Below are 19,472 nucleotides of genomic sequence, written 5' to 3'. Positions count from 1 at the left end.
GACTACAATTCCCATCATCCCTGACCATTGGTCCTGTTAGCTAGGGATCATGGGAGTTGTAGGCCAAAACATCTGGAGGGCTGCAGTTTGGGGGTGCCTGGCTCACAGGATGGACTGCTCTCCAGAGCACCCCTTCTCCCAAGGGAGGAGGGTCCAGTCTGGACACTGAGGCCCAGTGCCGAGGGCCTTCTGGCAGTTCCTTCACTGCGAGAAGCCAAGTTACAGGGAACCAGGCAGAAGGCCTTCTTGGTAATGGCGCCCGCCCTGTGGAACGCCCTCCCACCAGATGTCAAAGAGAAAAACAACTACCAGACTTTTGGAAGACATCTGAAGGCAGCCCTGTTTAGGGAAGCTTTTAATGTTTAATAGATTATTGTATTTTAATATTCTGTTGGAAGCCGCCCGGAGTGGCTGGGGAAACCCAGCCAGATGGGTGGGGCGGGGTATAAATAAATGATGATGATGATGATGATCTCCTCCCCGCTGACTTGTTTTGCTTCCCCCAAATGCTGGAATCAATGTGTCCCAGAAAACAGGGTCTTCCTTGCAGGCTGAAGTGGTGCAGTCCAGATACACGGTAAAGCCCTAGGGGTGTGGAGGAGGCAGAGACTTTGGGACTCTCCCTCCCTCCCCCACCCCTTTGAGAGCAAACCAGGCCTCACTTGTGAATGATGGGTTCAACCGTTCCTGGAAAGAGCCCTGAAAAGTGGCCACACCAGGTCCATGTGCTCCTATGACGTTCAAAGGAAGATTCCTGTTGGCTGCCTCAATGCTCAGAGGTGACTCCAGGTAGCTGGTGGATTTGTAGAAAGTAGACCCTTAAGTTTCCGACCTGCCAAACACACACTATAGATATCCATAGGGTTTCTGCCCTATGAGTGTAATTTTGGGGATAATTTAATATGTGCTTACAGTGAAGCATTTAACACACACTTAGGCCACCTCCCCATTGCATTGAGGTCTCTCTGGCACTGCCCACTCTCTGCTCTGCCACCTTCCCTCTGCATGAAAGATGTGCAACTAGGAGGAGAGTCCTTCCTGGTTATGCTGCTAAACAGCCCATTTATTCCTGATGCCCCCAGAGATAATGTTTTATTTGAACACTTCCCCCTTCACATAGCCAAGAATGAGGAGGTGTTGCGACACAATTAATTTATAAAATATAAACAATAGCACTTCCAGTCCGGAGCTGACATGGTGAACAGCAGATCCCATAATGCAGATAATTCAGAAGGATTTGAGAGTAATTATCCTTGCAAGCCCCCGCTGGGGTCGAGGGGGTGAGCTCTCACTCACAGATCCTCCAATACCTGTTGCTCGCTTCTAAGACGCGGGGCGGGGAACGCTGAGTGCATAGCACTGCACTGCACGTATTGTAATAATAATAATAATTTATTATTTATACCCCGCGCATCTGGCTGAGTTTCCCCAGCCACTCTGGGCGGTTCCCAATCGATTGTTAAAAACAATACATCATTAAATATTAAAAACTTCCCTAAACAGGGCTGTCTTCAGATGTCTTTTAAAAATAGGATTGCTGCTTATTTCCTTGACATTTGGTGTGAGGGCGTTCCACAGGGTGGGCGCCACTACCAAGAAGGCCCTTTGTCTGGTTCCCTGTAACCTCACTTCTCGTAGGGAGGGAACCGCTGGATCTCAGTGTCCGGGCTAAACGATGGGAGTGGGGACGCTCCTTCAGGTATACAGGACGGAGGCCGTTTAGGGCTTTAAAGGTCAGCACCAACACTTTGAATTGTGTTCGGAAGCGTACTGGGAACCAATGCAGATCTCTCAGGACCGGTGTTATATGGTCCGGGCAGCCACGCCCAGTCAACGGTCTAGCTGCCGCATTCTGGATTATTTGCAGTTTCCGGGTCACCTTAAAGGTAGCCCCACATACAGCGCATTGCAGTAGTCCTAGCGGGAGATAACTAGAGCATGCACCCCTCTGGCGAGACAGACCGCGGGCAGGTAGGGTCTCAGCCTGCATACCAGATGGGCGTCTCCTGTGCTGGGGGGGGGGTGTTGTGAGGGGCAGCGGATTTGGGGGCTTGGCTCAAACCCAGTCCTGCTTGGGGATGGGGACCCTCGTGGGGACTCCCTTCACAGGCACCCCATTTCCATTCTGCCAAAGGCATCCAAGGGGGTTTTATGGCAGCTGAGCATCTCTCAGCCCCCCCCCCCCAGGAAAGAGAAATGGGAGTTTCGTAAAGCTGCTGCCAAGGAGATGGTGCAATGCAGACCCTGCATGTGTTTTGCATTGATCTGGGCCCCTTTCGAGGGGTCCGAGGACAGGAGTCTTTGCCCCTTTCCCTCCACCCCTTCTCCTCCTTCCCCCACTTGGCCTCTTCTTTACCTCTGTGTCCTCTCTTGCCCTCCGCATCCATTGCTGATATCACTCCAATTTCCTTTTCTGCAATATAAAGGGGGGGTGTTGCCCACTGTCGCCCCTCCTCCCCTTCCCAAAACTTCCCGCCTCTCCTCCCTCCAGCCTGGAAACACTTTTCGTGCCTATAGAGCTATGGCCTTAGAGCAGCCCCCCCCCCCCGCCTGTACGAAGCAGACGTAACTTGAGCTGCCTTTTGCTTCTTGCTCTTTGGGGTTCCATTGGGGCATCCCCCCATTTACTGGGGGGAGTCGCTGGAGGAGGAGATTTGCGCATTACTTGCATTGCGGGATCCTGGTGCGAGTTCTGAGTTGGTCTGCACCCCATAGAGGAGAGCTGAAATGAAAGCAGTAGTGGGGTTACTCCAGAGGGGTGTGTGTGTCAAGCTGTGAGACTTTCATGCCCCGAGGGAGAGTCTTTTCAGAGATGGGGGGGTCTTTTCCATGCCACTGCTGGGGATGGAACCTGAGACCTTTTCAGGAAAGAAATGGAATTATATAGCTTGCTTGGAGGGAAGGAAAATTATGTTTTCTGGGAGGGAGGTTGGAGGAAGAATCCCTTTTTGCCACTCATTCCTCCCCCTGGGTCAATGAGCTCCGCTTCCTAGAGAGGAAATAAGTTGTGGGGGTTTTTTTAAGGGAGAGGCACAGTTAATGGGAAGGGCCCCGTCCTCATTTTCGGAAGAGAGAAGGCCTGGAGAGGAGGAGGAAGAGGGGCCACTTAATTAGGAGGTTTGGGGGAGAGAAAGAAGAGTGTGCTTCTCCTCCCCTCCCATCTACAAACAGGGCAGATGGGGGGGCTAGAGAGTGAGAGGAAGGTAGAGAAGGGCTCCCCTCCATAGCTGTCAAGTTCTCCCTTTTTTAAAGGTCAATTCCATTATGTCAAATAGGATTCCTGGCAAGAAAAGGGAAAACTTGACAGCTATGCTCCCCTCCCCGTTCCTTCTTCTGATCAGAAGAGTGGGAGAAGGGCTGATGGGGGCGGGGACTCCTCCCAATGTTTGCATTGCAAGATCCTTTTTGCAGGGCAGAGATGAAGCCAGCCTTGTGGGTTGGGGGAGCTGAAGGCAGCCATGTTCAGGAGCAGGGGGGGATCTCTCAGACGTCGCACACCGATAGATCCCTACCTCCACTCCTGCTGGCACGCTGAGCGCCTGGTTGCCTTCAGGTGGTGCAGGAGCTCTCAGATGCAGCTTCCGGGCTGCCTCCACCTTCCCCAACCCCAGCAACTATTCAGCCTGGCTGCCTTCATGGGGTTGCAAAGGATCTGATGCGGAGGTGGGGGGCCCCATTAAACTTGTCCTTTGAGGGGAGTACAGCCGCGAACCCCTCAATGGAAAGTGTGACGGAGCCTGCACCTCCCCAGCTGAGCAGCCCCGATCCAGCTCCTGTTCCCATGCAAGCAGCAACGCTGCCAAGAGGAGCAGCCCAATCCCCCTCCTACTTGCCTGCAAGCAGGGGCAGGCTGGGGGTGGGGGTAACATCCCTAGGGTGCTTGCTTGCTGCCCGGCCCGGAAAACAGAATTGTGGCACTCAAAACCACAGTTATACACAGAACAGAGCACGTTCGACTTCTGAAGAAAGTTCCAAAACTGGAACACTCATTTCTGAGTTTGAAGTGTTCAGGTTCCAAGTACTAGTTACAGGTAGGTAGCCGTGTTGGTCTGACATAGTTGAAACAAAATTAAAAAATTCCTTCCAGTAGCACCTTAGAGACCAACTAAGTTTGTCATTGGTATGAGCTTTCGTGTGCATGCACACTTCTTCAGATACACTGAACATCTTGACATCAGGAATCACAAGACAGAGAAACCAGTAGAACACTACTTCAATCTCCCAGGACATTCTATACAAGATCTCAAAGTAGCTGTCTTATTACAAACAAACAAAATCAGAAATAGACTGGAAAGAGAAGTCGCTGAATTGCAACTTATTACCAAACTTAAAACCATGGAGAGACCTGGTCTGAATTAGATTCTTATCTCATGATTATACTGTACATCATGAAGCTATTTTTAGCCATCTCACCCCTTGCCTTTTCCTGTAAGACCAATTGCAGTCGTTAACAGTCATCAACAGGTTTACCACACCTATCAGCCAATCCCCCATTCCCACCACCCTGCTGAGTAATACCCCTCCCCACCCTCTCACTATATATAAGGGTCTGGTGACTTCTGTTTCAGTGTATTTGAAGAAGTGTGCATGCACACGAAAGCTCATACCAATGACAAACTTAGCTGGTTTCTTAGTTAGGTTCCAAGTAAGTTTGAGAACTAAGCTGTTCGAAAACTGAGGTACCACTGTATTTATTTTTCCCAATTTGAACTGTATTGATCCCCTCCCCCGGTGGTGATTTTCTTGAGTCAAAATTAGAGTACCCCCTAACGGTTTTTAAAGAAAAAAAGCACTGAGTTATACCATAATATTACATATCAAAGAAAAGATTAATGAAGAATGTAATGCAAGAACTTTTATGAAGGATTATTTATTAAAACAGTAGTCATAAAGAAGAAATGTGAAACAAACAGGAAAAAATAGATATACAGGTAGAATTGCCTTGTTGGCGCTTTGTGATAATCAAGTAGTTTTGCATTGCAGTTTGGGGACTCGGTCTCTAAAAGATTTGCCATCACTGCCCTAGGAGCATGTCCAGTTTCAAACGTGGAGGGAGGCTTCCCACCCTAAGTGCCCAGAGGTGGCTCCTGCCTTGGGGCAACTGGTGGATATGGAGGAAACTGACCCTTAGCACTCTCGGTTTGGGAGCTGCCTGAACATCCTTCCACATTATACTCATCCATATTGTTTCTCCCCTGTGTCATTTTGGGGATAGCATTCTACACACACTTGTGCCACTGTGCCCCCCACCAGCACATTTCTTTGAGATGCTCTCATACAGCCCCTTCTTCCTTGTGACCCCTTCCTTCCTCATGCAAGACATGCAGCTAAGAACAAAGCCTTTCCTCGTTATGCCACTAAATACCCATTTTATTTTTCCTATCACCAATTATATCTATGCACACTATATCTATAAATCAAAAGAATAGATTATTTATTTATTTATTTATACCCTGCCCATCCAGCTGGGTTTCCCCAGCCACTCTGGGCGGCTTCCGACAGAAATATTAAAATACACTAATTTCTTAAAGATTAAAAGCTTCCAACAGGGCTGCCTTCAGATGTCCTCGAAAAGTCTGGTAGTTATTTTTCTTTTTGACATCTAGTGGGAGGGCGTTCCAAAGGGCGGGTGCCACTACCGAGAAGGCCCTCTGCCTGGTTCCCTGTAACTTCACTTCTTGCAGGGAGGGAACTGCCAGAAGGCCCTCGGCACTGGACCTCAGTGTCCGGGCAGAGCGCGGGAGGTGGAGACGCTCCTTCAGGTATACTGGACCGAGGCCGTTTAGGGCTGGTTTGTCCTGATTCATCCAGTTCCATCCAGATCCTCCTAGATCCTTCTAGCTCTGTTGTGACCTGTTGCCCTGCTGACCTGAGCCTCTGACCTGTGCTTCTTCACGTGTTTCCCATTCTGACATTAGCCGGTTTGCCGCGCTAATGCCCACACTCTCGAAGATCGATGTGGCTTGCCAGCACCAGATCTCAGTCATTCCCACACATGCCAGCGCCATTTCCTCGTGTAATCCCCACAGAGGTTTGTGCAGGGAGAGAAGAGTGTGTTTCTCCTCCGTTGCATCTACAAACAGGGCAGATGGGAGGGGGGTTGGGGAGTGAGAGGAAGGTAGAGAAGGGCTCCCCTCCCAGTTCCCTCTTCGGATCAGAAGAGTGGGAGAAGGGCTGATGGGGGGGGGGCGCTCCTTTCAATGTTTGCATTGCAAGATCCTCTTTGAAGCCCAGAAATGGAGCCAGAGAAGAGTGTTTCCCTCCCTCCCAAAGCAACGTTACTGGGACACTGAGCATGGTCTAATAATAATAATAATAATAATAATAATAATAATAATAATATATTATTATTATTAATAATAATAATACCCCATCCATTGCCACTCTGCGCGGCTTCCAAGAGAAAAATAAAATACAGCAATCTATTAAACATTAAAAGCCTCCCTAAACGGGGCTGCTTTCAAATGTTTTCTAAAAGTCTGGTAGTTGTTTTTCTCTTTGACATCAGATGGGAGGGCATTCCACAGGACGGGCGCCACTACCGAGAAGGCCCTCTGCCTGGTTCCCTGCAACTTGGCTTCTCGCAAGGAGGGAACCGCCAGAAGGCCCTCGGTGCTGGACCTCAGTGTCCGGGCAGAACGATGGGGGTGGAGACGCTCCTTCAGGTATACTGGGCCGAGGCAATTTAGGGCTTTAAAGATCAGCAGCAACACTTTGAATTGTGCTCGGAAACGAACTTGGAGCCAATGGAGATCTTTCAAGACCGGTGTTATGTGGTCTCGGCAGCTGCTCCCAGTCACCAGTCTAGCGGCCGCATTCTGGATTAGTTGTAGTTTCTGGGTCACCTTCATAGGTAGCCCCACATAGAGCGAGTTGCAGTAGTCCAAGCGAGAGATAACTAGAGCATGCACCACTCTGGTGAGACAGTCTACAGGCAGGTAGGGTCTCAGCCTGCGTACCAGATGGGACTGGTAGACAGCTGCCCTGGACACAGAATTGACCTGCGTCTCCATAGAATCCAAAATGACTCCCAGGCTGCGCACCTGATCCTTCAGGGACACAGTTACCCCATTCAGGACCAGGGAGTCCTCCACACCTGCCCGCCTCCTGTCCCCCACAAACAGTACTTCTGTCTTGTGAGGATTCAACCTCAATCTGGTAGCCGCCATCCATACTCCAACTGCCTCCAGGCACTCACACAGGACCTTCACTGCCTTCACTGGTTCTGATTAGATGCAGCCTACCCAACAATGTTTTATGGATTGGGGCACATCCTGCAGCAGGTTGGACTCTGTGACTTCTGTGTTATGGGGAGAAAATGGGTTTTGGTTTTGACAGCTCCCCAACTCCATCCAGGTGGAAAGAACAATTCTTGGGGTACGCTATCTTAAGCGCTTTCCAACTTGGCTGGAGTCTAGCCCTGCAGATGCTGGATTGATCATAAAATGTGAGACCGCAGCCAAGAAATGAGGAAGCAAATCAGTGGCCAGAAGGCCTGATCATTTAGTTGTTGCAACAAAGGTCTCAATCTCGAAGGAGAGCAAAAATGAAAATGTCCAGAACAAAGATTACATGAGTTTTTAAAAGTTCCCACAACACATTTCTCAGAGTGTCATCAAAACATCATAGGTACAGTGGCACCTTGTCATACGAATGACTCGACATACAATTTTTTCGAGTTACGAAGGGAAAAAATGGGGGCGGGCTTACGAATTTATTCGACTTATGATCGAATGTGTGCCAGCCTCGCTTGGGATCGGGCTCTCGCCGGTTCCCCTGTCACCGCCGCTGCGAAGCTGGCCTCCTGCCGGCCTCACGCAGGATCGGGCCCTCGCCGGCTCCGCTACCGATCTTCGTGTGACAGGCGGGGGTGGGGGGAAAGCGGAGAATGATCCTCCGCTTTCCCCCCACCCCCGCCTGTCACACAGCACACAGCCGAAGATCGGCGGGCGCTGCTTGCTGGGCTTGCTCTTTGGGGCTCCGTCGGGACCTCCCCCCATTTACTGGGAGAGTCGCTGGAGGAGGAGATTTGCACATTACTTGCATTACGGGGTCCTGGTGCGAGTTCTGCGGGGGTCTGCACCCCATAGTGGAGAGTTGGAATGAGGGCAGTAGGGGGGTTACTCCAGAGGTGCCGGGAGGGTCAAGCTGTGCCTTATTAATCACACCTTGTTTCAACATCCAACTAACACAAGGAAAAGAAAATATACCCCCATCATCACTGAGGTCCACTTCTGAGGGTCTCACATTTACAGGGGACCAGGCAGAGGGGCTTCTCAGTAGTGGCACCCTCCCTATGGAACACCCTGTGGCGAATTTGAAACTGTTATGTTATGTTATTGTTTCGCAACCAACCTATCGAAGGGTTAACCCAGACTCCTGGTTAACTGGCAGCAACATTCCATGGGAGGCGTGGCCTCCACGGGGTTTAAATGGAAAGGGGAACCCTTATGTCAGTTGGCGGTTGAGGGTTTTTTGTGTGGGAGCTTGGGTGGTTGTGGAGAAGGTAGACTTACAGAGTAGATGAAGTAGTTGATAGGTATTCTGTTATTTGATTACCAAGAACGTTACCTGTGAAATTAAGTTTGTACAAATGATACCAGAAAGCAACCATTAAGATTCAAGCCAATAAATATCCATCTTTAAAGTGTCATACCAGTAATCGTCTATTTCATTTTCCAGCTAAGGTATCCAGGAACCCAGTTGGTGGGGAACTCTTTTAAACTGTCAAAAATGCCTTTTAGAGGAGAAAGGTTAGTTTGTGGCTGAGAGTGCACCAAGAAAGGGGGGGGGCTAAGGGAGGAGACAGGTTCTGAATGATAATAAAGTTACCTCAGGAAGGAGGCTAGCTTTACAGTGAGGGAGTTTCTAGTGAAGTGAAATCCTTATCTGAGTACACATAGGAACATTCCTACTTATAGCCCCGAGTCTATATAGGTACCTGGCCACGTTTAGGCTGGAAGAGGACTCTCTTTTATTTTTGAAAACCCACGAGTGCTAGAGGGTTTAAAGAAAGGCTAGAGGGATAAGTGGGAGGTTTGAGTTACCTCAGAAAATCCCTGTTAGTGCTTTTAATAATTGAGAGGTCAAAGTTATAAGACGGAAAGTAAAGGACTTTCGTCCCACACCGCCTCTCAATTTCAGATGTCAAAGAGAGAAAGAATTACATAACTTTTGGAAGGCAGCCTTGTTCAGGAGTAGGGCGGGGATCTCTCAGACGTGGAGGCCTGGTTGCCTTCAGGTGGTGCAGGGGCTCTCAGATGCAGCTTCCGGGCTGCCTCCACCTTCCCCAACCCCAGCAACTATTCAGCCTGGCTGCCTTCATGGGGTTGCAGGGGATCTGATGTGGAGGTGGGGGCTCCTTTAAACTTCTCCCTTGAGGGGAGTGGAGCCGCGAGCCCCTCAGTGGAAAGTGTGACGGAGCCTGCACCTCCCCAGTTGAGCAGCCCCAATCCAGCTCCTGTTCCCATGCAAGCGGCAACGCTGCCTAGATGAGCAGCCCGATCCCACTCCTACTTGCCACCCAGCCCAGCCTTCCCTCACAAGGAAAACTGAAGTATGGCACCCAAAACGGAAGTTATACTCAGAACAGAGCACGTTTGGCTTCCAAAAAAAGTTCCAAAACTGGAACACTCATTTCTGAGTTTGAAGTATTCAGGATCCAAGTACTAGCTACAGGTAGGTAGCCGTGTTGGTCTGAGGTAATCGAAACAAAATAAAATCTTTCCAGTAGCACCTTAGATAAAGGGACCCCTGACCGTTAGGTCCAGTTGCGGATGACTCATCTCACATTACTGGCCAAGGGAGCTGGCGTACGGCTTCCGGGTCATCTGGCCAGCATGACTAATCTGCTTCTGGCAAACCAGAGCAGCACACAGAAATGGCGTTTACCTTCCCGCCAGAGCGGTACCTATTCATCTACTTGCACTTTGATGTGGCTTCGAACTGCTAGGCTGGCAGGAGCTGGGACCGAGCAATGGGAGATCACCCCGTTGCGGGGATTCAAACTGCCGACCTTCTGATCGGCATGCCCTAGGCTCTGTGGATTAACCCACAGTGCCCCCCCCATCCCCTACAAACTTAGGGAGACCAACTAAGTTTGTGTTAGAGACCAACTAAGTTTGTCATTGGTATGAGCTTTCGTGTGCATGCACATGTCTTCAGATACACTGACCATCCTGACATCAGGAATCACAAGACAGAGAAACCAGTAGGAGAACACTTCAATATCCCAGGACATTCTATACAAGATCTCAAAGTAGCTGTCTTATTACAAAAAAAATTCAGAAATAGACTGGAAAGAGAAGTTGCTGAATTGCAACTTATTACCAAACTTAAAACCATGGAGAGACCTGGTCTGAATAGAAACATTGGATTCTTATCTCATTCTACACGATAAAGCTATTTTTTGCCATCTCACCCTTGCTTTTTCCTGTAAGACCAATTGCAGTCGTTACAGTCATCAACACGTTTACCACACCTATCGGCCAATCTACCATTCCCACCACCCTTCTGAGTAATACCCCAGCTCCACCCTCTCACTATATATAAGGGTCTGGTGACTTCTGTTTCAGTGTATCTGAAGAAGTGTGCATAAATACGAAAGTTCATACCAATGACAAACTTAGTTGGTCTCTACAGTGTTACTGGAAGGAATTTTTTTATTTAGGTTCCAAGTAGTTTGAGTACTAAGCTGTTTGAAAACTGAGGTACCACTGTGTTTATTTTTCCCAATTTGAACTGTATTCATCCCCTCCCCCAGTGGTGATTTTTTTCAGTCAAAATGAGAGTACCCCCTAAACGTTTTTAAAGATACCATATCATTACATATCAATGGAAAGATTATTTAATGAAGAATATACTGCAATAACTTTTATGGACTAGCTGAGTCCATAAAAGATGAGACCCTCCCCCCCGTCCCCTCTCTGTCCCCCCCCCACATCCACAGTTTGGGGAGGCTGTGTGTGAGTTCCCTGGTGGATCCCAATGGGTGAGGGGGTTGGTGGGCTACCTGTAGCTCATGTTGGGGTGGGTCCCCTGTGTCAGTCAGAGCAGGTGTGGGTGGGGCCCTCTGAGGATGTGGGTGAGCGTTGGAGTCTCCCTCTTTCCTGCCATCTGCTCAGGAGGGGGCGCAGCGGCGGCGGAGGTGGAGATGGTGGCGGTGGGTGGGGAGGGTAGGCGAGGCCTGGCCTGCTTCTTGTGCCATTGGCGTGTGAGTACAGGAGTGGCGAGGCCCAGCCTGCCTGCCGGCCTCCCTCTCCGTCCGGCAGTGGGGGTGAGGAGAGGCGATGGTGTGGCGGTTGCTGCTGCAAAGCCCGTCATGTCCCCTGCAGTGGTGGCGGCAGCTGCGGGTGCTGCGAGGTGAGAAGCGGTGAGGCTGCCGGGCTACCTCTGCCCCTCCCCTCTATGGATCTGGCAAGGCCTCGATGGAGAGGTAGGAGGAGGAGGAGGAGGAGGAGGGGGCGGGAATGTGGAAACGTTTTATATTCTTATTTCCTCCCCCTCCCCCGTTCTGCGAGGCGCCCCTGGGGTTCTATAGGATGTTTTCCTTTGACGTCCAACAGATGGCGCTATTGCTACACCAAAGGATAGCAATATCTGTTCATTAGACGTCCACTGGAGGGTGCTATGTTGTTGTTTTTACACAAAATCATGTTTTTACCTGTGACGGGTGTGACATCTATATAATCTAAGTTTATGCAAACACTCGCTTATTGGTATGGAACGTTGTCTACAAATTTCAATGCAGTCGGTCAAGCGGTTTCAGAGAAAAGTGGATGCACGCAAACATTGACATTTTTATTTACTGGTATATAGATTATTTATTACAACAGTACATAAAGAAGAAATGCAAAACAAACAGGGGGGAAATAGATATACAGGTAGGATTGCTGCGTTGGCACTTTGTGATAAACAAGTGGGTTTTGCGTTGCAGTTTGGGTACTCAGTCTCTAAAAGTTTCACCATCACTGCCCTAGGAGCATGTCCAGTTTCAAAGGTGGAGGGAGGCTTCCCACCCTAAGTGCCCAGAGGTGGCTCCTGCCTTGGGGCAGCTGGTGGATATGGAGGAAATTGACCCTTAGCACTCTCGGTTTGGGACCTGCCTGAACCTCCTTCCACATCCATATTGTTTCTCCCCTGTGTCATTTTGGGGATACCATTCTACATACACTTGTGTCACTGTGCCCCCCTCTCCCCACACATTGCTTTGAGATGCTCTGGTACAGTCCCTTATTCCCTGTGCCCCCTTCCCTCCTCATGCAAGACGTGCAGCTAGGAACAGAGCCTTTTCCTCGTTATGCCACTAAACACCCCTTTTATTTCTCCTGCCACCAAATATATATATATACAAAATTTATCTATAAATCAAAAGAATAGATGAGGCTTTCAAGGTTACCTTGGGCATATAAGAATGTGCTTACCATCTTTCTGTGTCTTCATGGTTCCATTATTGCAATTATAACAGTGGGAGTTATGTTGCTGTTCCTATAATATTAATCTAACTCTGCTTCCAGAGCAACACCACCAATCTCACCTCCACTTTGTGCAACTCTCCATTCCCAGATACAAACATTTGCAACTCCCTCCACCAAACACCAAAACCAGCACACTCTCAGTCCATCATCATTCAGAAACAACACTCCAGACTCACACACTCCCCCTCCCTACCTAACAGTACATTAAATATTTTATTATGCTGACTATTGTGAAATGTTACCGTCATTACTTTAAAAATATGTCTAGACAATGTTACATACAAAGAACAAATACGCTGCATGTATTGAAGAGTGATTTCCTGTTATTGATGTGAAATAAAGTGTCAACTCGACTCGGAGAGAAAGAGGTTCTACACTTTAAAAAGTGTTCCATAATAACCAAAGCAGAATCCACACTCCTTCTATTTAAACCATTTCTCATCTTTGAGTTAATTCATGGCTTGTAGAGTTTCCACTATTACAGCTCTTACCCCTCAGAGTCTTTTGATGGTGTGTAAGACTTCCACCTCAACTGAACCTCTGTCCACTTCCCTGGCACTTATATGGTTTCTCCCCCGTGTGAATCTGTTGATGTTTTCTAAGTGGTCCACTCTCACTGAAGCTCGTTCCACACGCCACGCATTTATAAATGGTCTCTCTCCTGTGTGAGTCCGTTGATGTTTTCTAAGGTTTCCACTGAGACTGAAGCTCTTTCCACACTCCATGCATTGAAATGGTTTCTCCCCCGTGTGACTACGTTGATGAATTCTAAGTGTTCCACTGTGAGTGAAGCACTTTCCACACTCCATGCACTGAAATGGTTTCTCCCCCGTGTGAGTCCGTTGATGAATTCTAAGGTATCCACTCTCACTGAAGCTCTTTCCACACTCCATGCATTTAAATGGTTTCTCCCCCATGTGACTCCGTTGATGTATTCTAAGGTGTCCACTCTGACTGAAGCTCTTTCCACACTCCATGCATTTAAATGGTTTCTCCCCTGTGTGACTCCGTTGATGAATTCTAAGGTTTCCACTCTGACTGAATCTCTTTCCACACTCCATGCATTGAAAGGGTTTCTCCCCTGTGTGAGTCCGTTGATGTTTTCTAAGTGCTCCACTCTCAATGAAGCTCTTTCCACACTCCATGCAATGAAAGGGTTTCTCCCCCGTGTGAGTCCGTTGATGTTTTCTAAGATTTCCACTCTCACTGAAACTTTTTCCACACTCCATGCATTGTAAGGGTTTCTCCCCCGTGTGAGTCTGTTGATGTTTTCTAAGATTTCCACTCTCACTGAAGCTCCTTCCACACTCCATGCATTGAAATGGTTTCTCCCCTGTGTGACTCCCTTGATGTTTTCTAAGTGTTCCACTCTGACTGAAGCTCTTTCCACACTCCATACATTTAAATGGTTTCTCCCCCGTGTGAGTCCGTTGATGAATTCTAAGGTCTCCACTCTGAATGAAGCTCTTCCCACACTCCATACATTGAAATGGTTTCTCCCCAGTGTGAGTCCGTTGGTGAATTCTAAGACTTCCACTCTCACTGAAGCTCTTTCCACACTCCATGCATTCAAATGGTTTTTCCCCCGTGTGAGTCCGTTGATGTTTTCTAAGTTTTCCACTTTCAGTGAAGCGCTTTCCACACTCCATGCATTCAAATGGTTTCTCCCCCGTGTGAGTCCGTTGATGTTTTCTAAGTTTTCCACTCTCACTGAAGCTCTTTCCACACTCCATGCATTCAAATGGTTTCTCCCCCGTGTGACTCCGTTGATGAATTCTAAGTGTTCCACTGTCAGTGAAGCTCTTTCCACACTCCATGCATTTAAATGGTTTCTCCCCTGTGTGACTCCGTTGATGAATTCTAAGTTTTCCACTCTCAATGAAGCTCTTTCCACACTCCATGCATTTAAATGGTTTCTCCCCCGTGTGAGTCCGTTGATGAATTCTAAGTTTTCCACTCTCACTGAAGCTCTTTCCACACTCCATACATTTAAATGGTTTCTCCCCCGTGTGAGTCCGTTGATGTATTCTAAGGTTTCCACTCCGATTGAAGCTCTTTCCACACTCCATGCATTTAAATTGTTTATCCCCCGTGTGAGTCCGTTGATGTTTTCTAAGTTTTCCACTGTCAGTGAAGCTCTTTCCACACTCCATGTTTTCAAATTGTTTCTTGCCGCTCTTTTCACACTCCATGTATTTAAATGGTTTCTTCGTTATTTCCATTGGACGTGGCCCACCAGAATTTTGACTGCCTTCTTCACTGTCTTTTTTCGACGGGGGTAGGGGGAGAGAAAATCCTATTTGTTTTCTAGGATGAGAACAAAAAAGGAATATTACACACATCAATCAGCACCTGCTCTTATTTTAACAACTTGTTCATTATCTCATATCCTCCATATGTTCCATCTTTTTAGGAAAGACAAATGAAAGGATGTTAAGTAATGGTCATGCATCACCAGCCTTAGTAAACGTTAATAAAGCAGCATTATCTTAGAATAAGGTTGAAATGTGGGGTTTACTTTTTCTAACAAGTGGTTTCTCACAGAAGAAGAGTTTGGATTTGATATCCCGCTTCATCACTACCCAAAGGAGACTGAAAGCGGCTAACATTCTCCTTTCACCAGACCCTTATATATAGTGGCAGGGTGGGGAGGGGTATTACTCAGAAGGGTGGTGGGAATAGGTGATTGGCTTATAGGTGTGTCAAACCTGTTGACGACCATAGGATTGGTCTAGATACCAATCATAATCCCTGGGAAATTTCTCAAGGACCCTTAAGATCCAGTTTCACCAACTCCCAAATAACACTGAGCCCTAGAGCAGCCTTTCTCTACCTTGGGTCCCCAGATGTTGTGGGACTACAATTCCCATCATTCCTAGGCATCAGGACCAGTGGTCAGTGTTTATGGAAGTTGCAGTACAAGAGTATCTGGGGATCCAAGGTTGAGAAATGCTGCCCTACAGGCACCTTCTATGCTGAGGTGAGGCATCTCTGACCCTCCAGTTGTGGTTGGACACAAAGTAAAGGTAAAGGTAAAGGTATCCCTGACCATTAGGTGCAGTCGTGACCGACTCTGGGGTAGCGCCGCTCATCTTGCTTTAATGGCCAAGGGAGCCAGCGTATAGCTTCCAGGTCATGTGGCCAGCATGACTAAGCCGCTTCTGGCGAACTAGAGCAGCGCACGTAAACACCATTTACCTTCCCGCCTATTTATCTACTTGCACTTTGATGTACTTTTGAACTGCTGGGCTGGCAGGAGCTGGGACCAAGCAACAGGAGATCACCCTATTGCGTGGATTCGAACCACCGACCTTCTGATTGGCAAGCCCTAGGCTCAGTGGTTTAACCCACAGCACCATCCGAGTCCCATTTTGGACACAAAGTACCATCTGCCAAAGCAAGGATGGCACATGGCCAGGGATGATGGGAGTCTTATCTAGTTGGACACACTTTCCCCTTCTTCCCCCTCTTCTGAAAATGCTGAATATCTGTATTTCATTTCCTCCTTCTTCCATGATCTCCAAGATCTTCCTGATACAGTCCAACTGACACATTCCCAAATCATCCAGCACCATTTATTTCCCAAGGCTGATGCATTTTGTCTAGGACACTGGCAATGGGACAGCACCTTCCACTGGATGAGAAGATAGAGGGTTAAATAAGGGACTCAGCTCTGTCCCCTCCTTGCCCCTCTCTGCATCTGCTGCCTGAGGGGGCTGTCTCAGTTTCCCTCATGGTGGTGCAGGCCCTGAGAACAGCTTTCTCTCTGTCCCCCCAAAATACAGGAAACATGACAAAGAAGACCTTGGAGTGTAACCATGGAACACAACAGCAACAACAGCAGCAGCAGCAGCAGCCACAACAACAACAACAACAACAGGTTGTAACTCACTTTACAACAACAACAACAACAACAACAAAGGGTCCCCTTTGCCCAGAGGCCCCCCTGGCAGGCTCACCCTTCTTGCCAAATTGCTCCCAAGCGCTCCCACCTCCATCCGAAGGGGCCTCGCCAGATGACCAAGGAAGGGGGAGAGGAGGGGGGTCTCTATCCAGACCTCTCTCGCCTCCTTTAACCCTTCCATGGACGCCCTCTCTCCGATTCTCCACACAAAGGGGACCCATCAAGACACCCCTCGGCACCAAGGGATTCCTGCCAGGAAGAACCCGGAACTCGCAGAGGCGCGTAATTGGAGCTTCGGTTCAGGTCTCAGCCCTCGATGGGCCTCCCATTTCATTCCCACAGAAGCCCCCCCCGGGGGGTCAGGGCAGTATTTCTAGACTCTCAAGCGCATGGGGCGCTACAAAGTCCTTCCCCCCTCCATTGCTCGCTATTCTATTCCGATTTCCTTTCCTGTAATATAAAGGGCTGGGGGCTCTCCACTGACACGAGGAGCGATCCCCTACTTTCTTTTCATTCCCCCACCTCGCCCCAAATCCTGCCCTCCCTTCCCAGCTGCCCTGTTTGCAAATTCAGGGGGAGAAAAAGCGCATCCTTCTCCCCCCCAAAAAAACCAATATATAGATATATTTTGCACCTCTTTTTCCTCCTCCTCTGCAGACCTGCTCCTCTTCCGGGAATGTGAATGGCGGCCCCTCCCCTCCAGCCTTGGTTCCCCCTCCCTCCTCCAAACCTCCCTGCCTCTCTAGGAAGCGGAGCTCACTGACCCATGGGGAGGAATGAGCGACGCCTCCCTCCCAGAACACACAAATTCTCCTCCTTCCAAACAAGCTCCGTTATCCTGTTTCTTTCCTGAGAAGATCCCAGGTTCGATCCCCGAAGACGGCAGGGAAAGAGAACCTCCCCCCCAACCAGGGACGTCTTAGGAAAGGAAGCAGGAAAAGAGAGTGAAATAGGAGCTGTGCCCTTTCTTATATCTCACTAATAATATATAAATCCCGCTCAAACGTCTCCAACAGAATATGTAACAGAGCACCTCTTTACAGAGCACTTAAATTTCACACGATATAATCTCACCTTTCATGTATCTCCACACTAAAGAAACTTGCACCTAGACACCTCTCCATCGGGAGGATACTCGCAAGAAGAGCAGGGAGGGGGGAAAGGAGGGAGATGGGGAGGGTCTCTATCCAGGCCTCTCTCGCCTCCTTTAACCCTTCCATGGACTTCCTCTCTCTGATTCTCCACACAAAGGGAAGCCAGAATCGTGCAGTCAAAACCGCAATAGGGATTCCTGCCAGGGAGAACCCGGAATTCGCAAAGAGGCGCGTAACTGGGGCCTCGGTTCAAGTCTCAGCCCTTGGTAGGCCTCCCATTTCATTCCCACAGAAGCGCCCGCGGGGGGGGGGGGCAGGGCAGTATCTCTAGACTCTCAAGCGGATGGGGCGCTGCAAAGTCCTCCCCACCTCCCTTGCTCGCCTTTCTATTCCGATTTCCTTTCCTGTAATATAAAGGGCTGGGCGCTCTCCACCGACGCGAGGCGCCCCCGCTCGCCTGATCGACAGAAAGAAGGGGGAGGGGGAGCACTCTACTAATTTCCTTTCATCCCCCCCCCACCTCGTCCCAAATCCTGCCCTCCCTTCCCAGCTGCCCTGTTTGTAGATTCTGGGGGAGGAAAGACGCATCCTTCTCCCCCCCCCAATATATAGATATATATTGCACCTTTTCCCCTTCCTCCTCTCCAGACCCGCTTCTTTTCCGGGAATGTGGATGGAGGCCCCTCCCTCTCCAACCTTTGCTCTCCCCTCCCCGCTCCAAACCTTCCTGCCTCTCTAGGAAGCGGAGCTCATTGACCCATGGGAAGAAATGAGCGACGCCTCCCTCCCAGAACACACAAATTCTCCTCCTTCCAAACAAGCTCCGTTATCCTGTTTCTTTTCTGAGAAGGTCCCAGGTTTGATCCCCGGAGACGGCAGGGAAAGAGGACCCCCCCCCGAGCTCCGAAAAAGTCCTCGGGGGAACGAAGATGGCACAGTTTACATTCCCCCTTTTCCTCTTATAATCCCTTGCCGGGAGGAAGGGGGGTTTGTTCATTTTCACACCCCTTACACAACGTGGGGGAGGCAGGGCCGTGAGGGAGGGTTCCCCGTTACAACAGCCCTGCAAAGTAGACCGGATTTGTGGGGCTTGGAACAGTGATTTACGACAACCCTAAAGGGTAGTCCAGTGTCGTCATTACGGGTGCCTTTTAAATATAGGGGCTGGTGTTTGAACAACTCATTCCTCTATCTCAGCCCAAGATTTCCTGTAACAATTCTTTTCAGGCTTCATGCCTGCCTGCCTTGAGGGATTCCCAGTTCCCCACCCCTGACTGCTTTAACAACAGAGGCTCTCCCTGTGCTTCTCTACAAACAGGAGAAAAACCTCCAGTGTCCAAATTGGACTTTTCTCCAGGGTACCTCAGGCACTGCGTTCGAAACCTATTGCCACCAGTGGGGGTCTCCCTCCCATGGATCCCTACTGCTACAAGGTGCTCTCCCTTAGGCAACTATGTGGCTCCTTTGGCTTCGCTAACCAGCCCTTTGTATGACAGGAGAAAAAGAAAACAGTTTCCTCTTCCACAGGAAAGCTTTGTTCTCGCCTCTTTGTCACACCTCTGAAGGTACTGAGACACTACCGAGTCAGTGAACATTTAAGCACATTTAACTTTATTATTTAACCTGTAAAATGGATTTCTCTGGTTCTTAAAAGCACATATCTTCTTTTCATATAACACAGACTTGTTAATACAGCTCCTGCATCCCTCTCTAACACTCTACTCCCAACTGCCAACCCCCAACTTCCTTTCAACGTTGTTCCCCCTCCATTTAGAATGCTCCGCCTCCCAGGGAACACCTGCCTATAATGGGAGTGATAGATTAACCCATGATGAACCAGAATCATCATCAGGCACTATTCCACCACACCTGCCTGCCTTGGCATCCAAGGAACCACCTCCTGAGTCGGTAAAGTCTCAGAAGGAAAGACTTCCAGCTGTCCAGCAAATGGTTAAAGAGGCAGAAGCTTATTCTCACCTAACTGGAGAGGAGCTTGCA

The 19,472-nt window shown here is 49.0% G+C and overlaps 1 pseudogene; it reads right to left on the bottom strand.

Moving 5' to 3' along the window:
- The window catches only part of LOC132591585 (zinc finger protein 14-like), a 61,854-nt pseudogene that overhangs the window by 10,175 nt on the left and 32,207 nt on the right, over nt 1–19,472 (bottom strand).

This window comes from Zootoca vivipara, chromosome 2 (genome assembly GCF_963506605.1).
Source record: "Zootoca vivipara chromosome 2, rZooViv1.1, whole genome shotgun sequence".
Lineage (NCBI taxonomy): Eukaryota > Metazoa > Chordata > Lepidosauria > Squamata > Lacertidae > Zootoca > Zootoca vivipara.
This window is presented reverse-complemented; position numbering and strand designations above follow the sequence as displayed.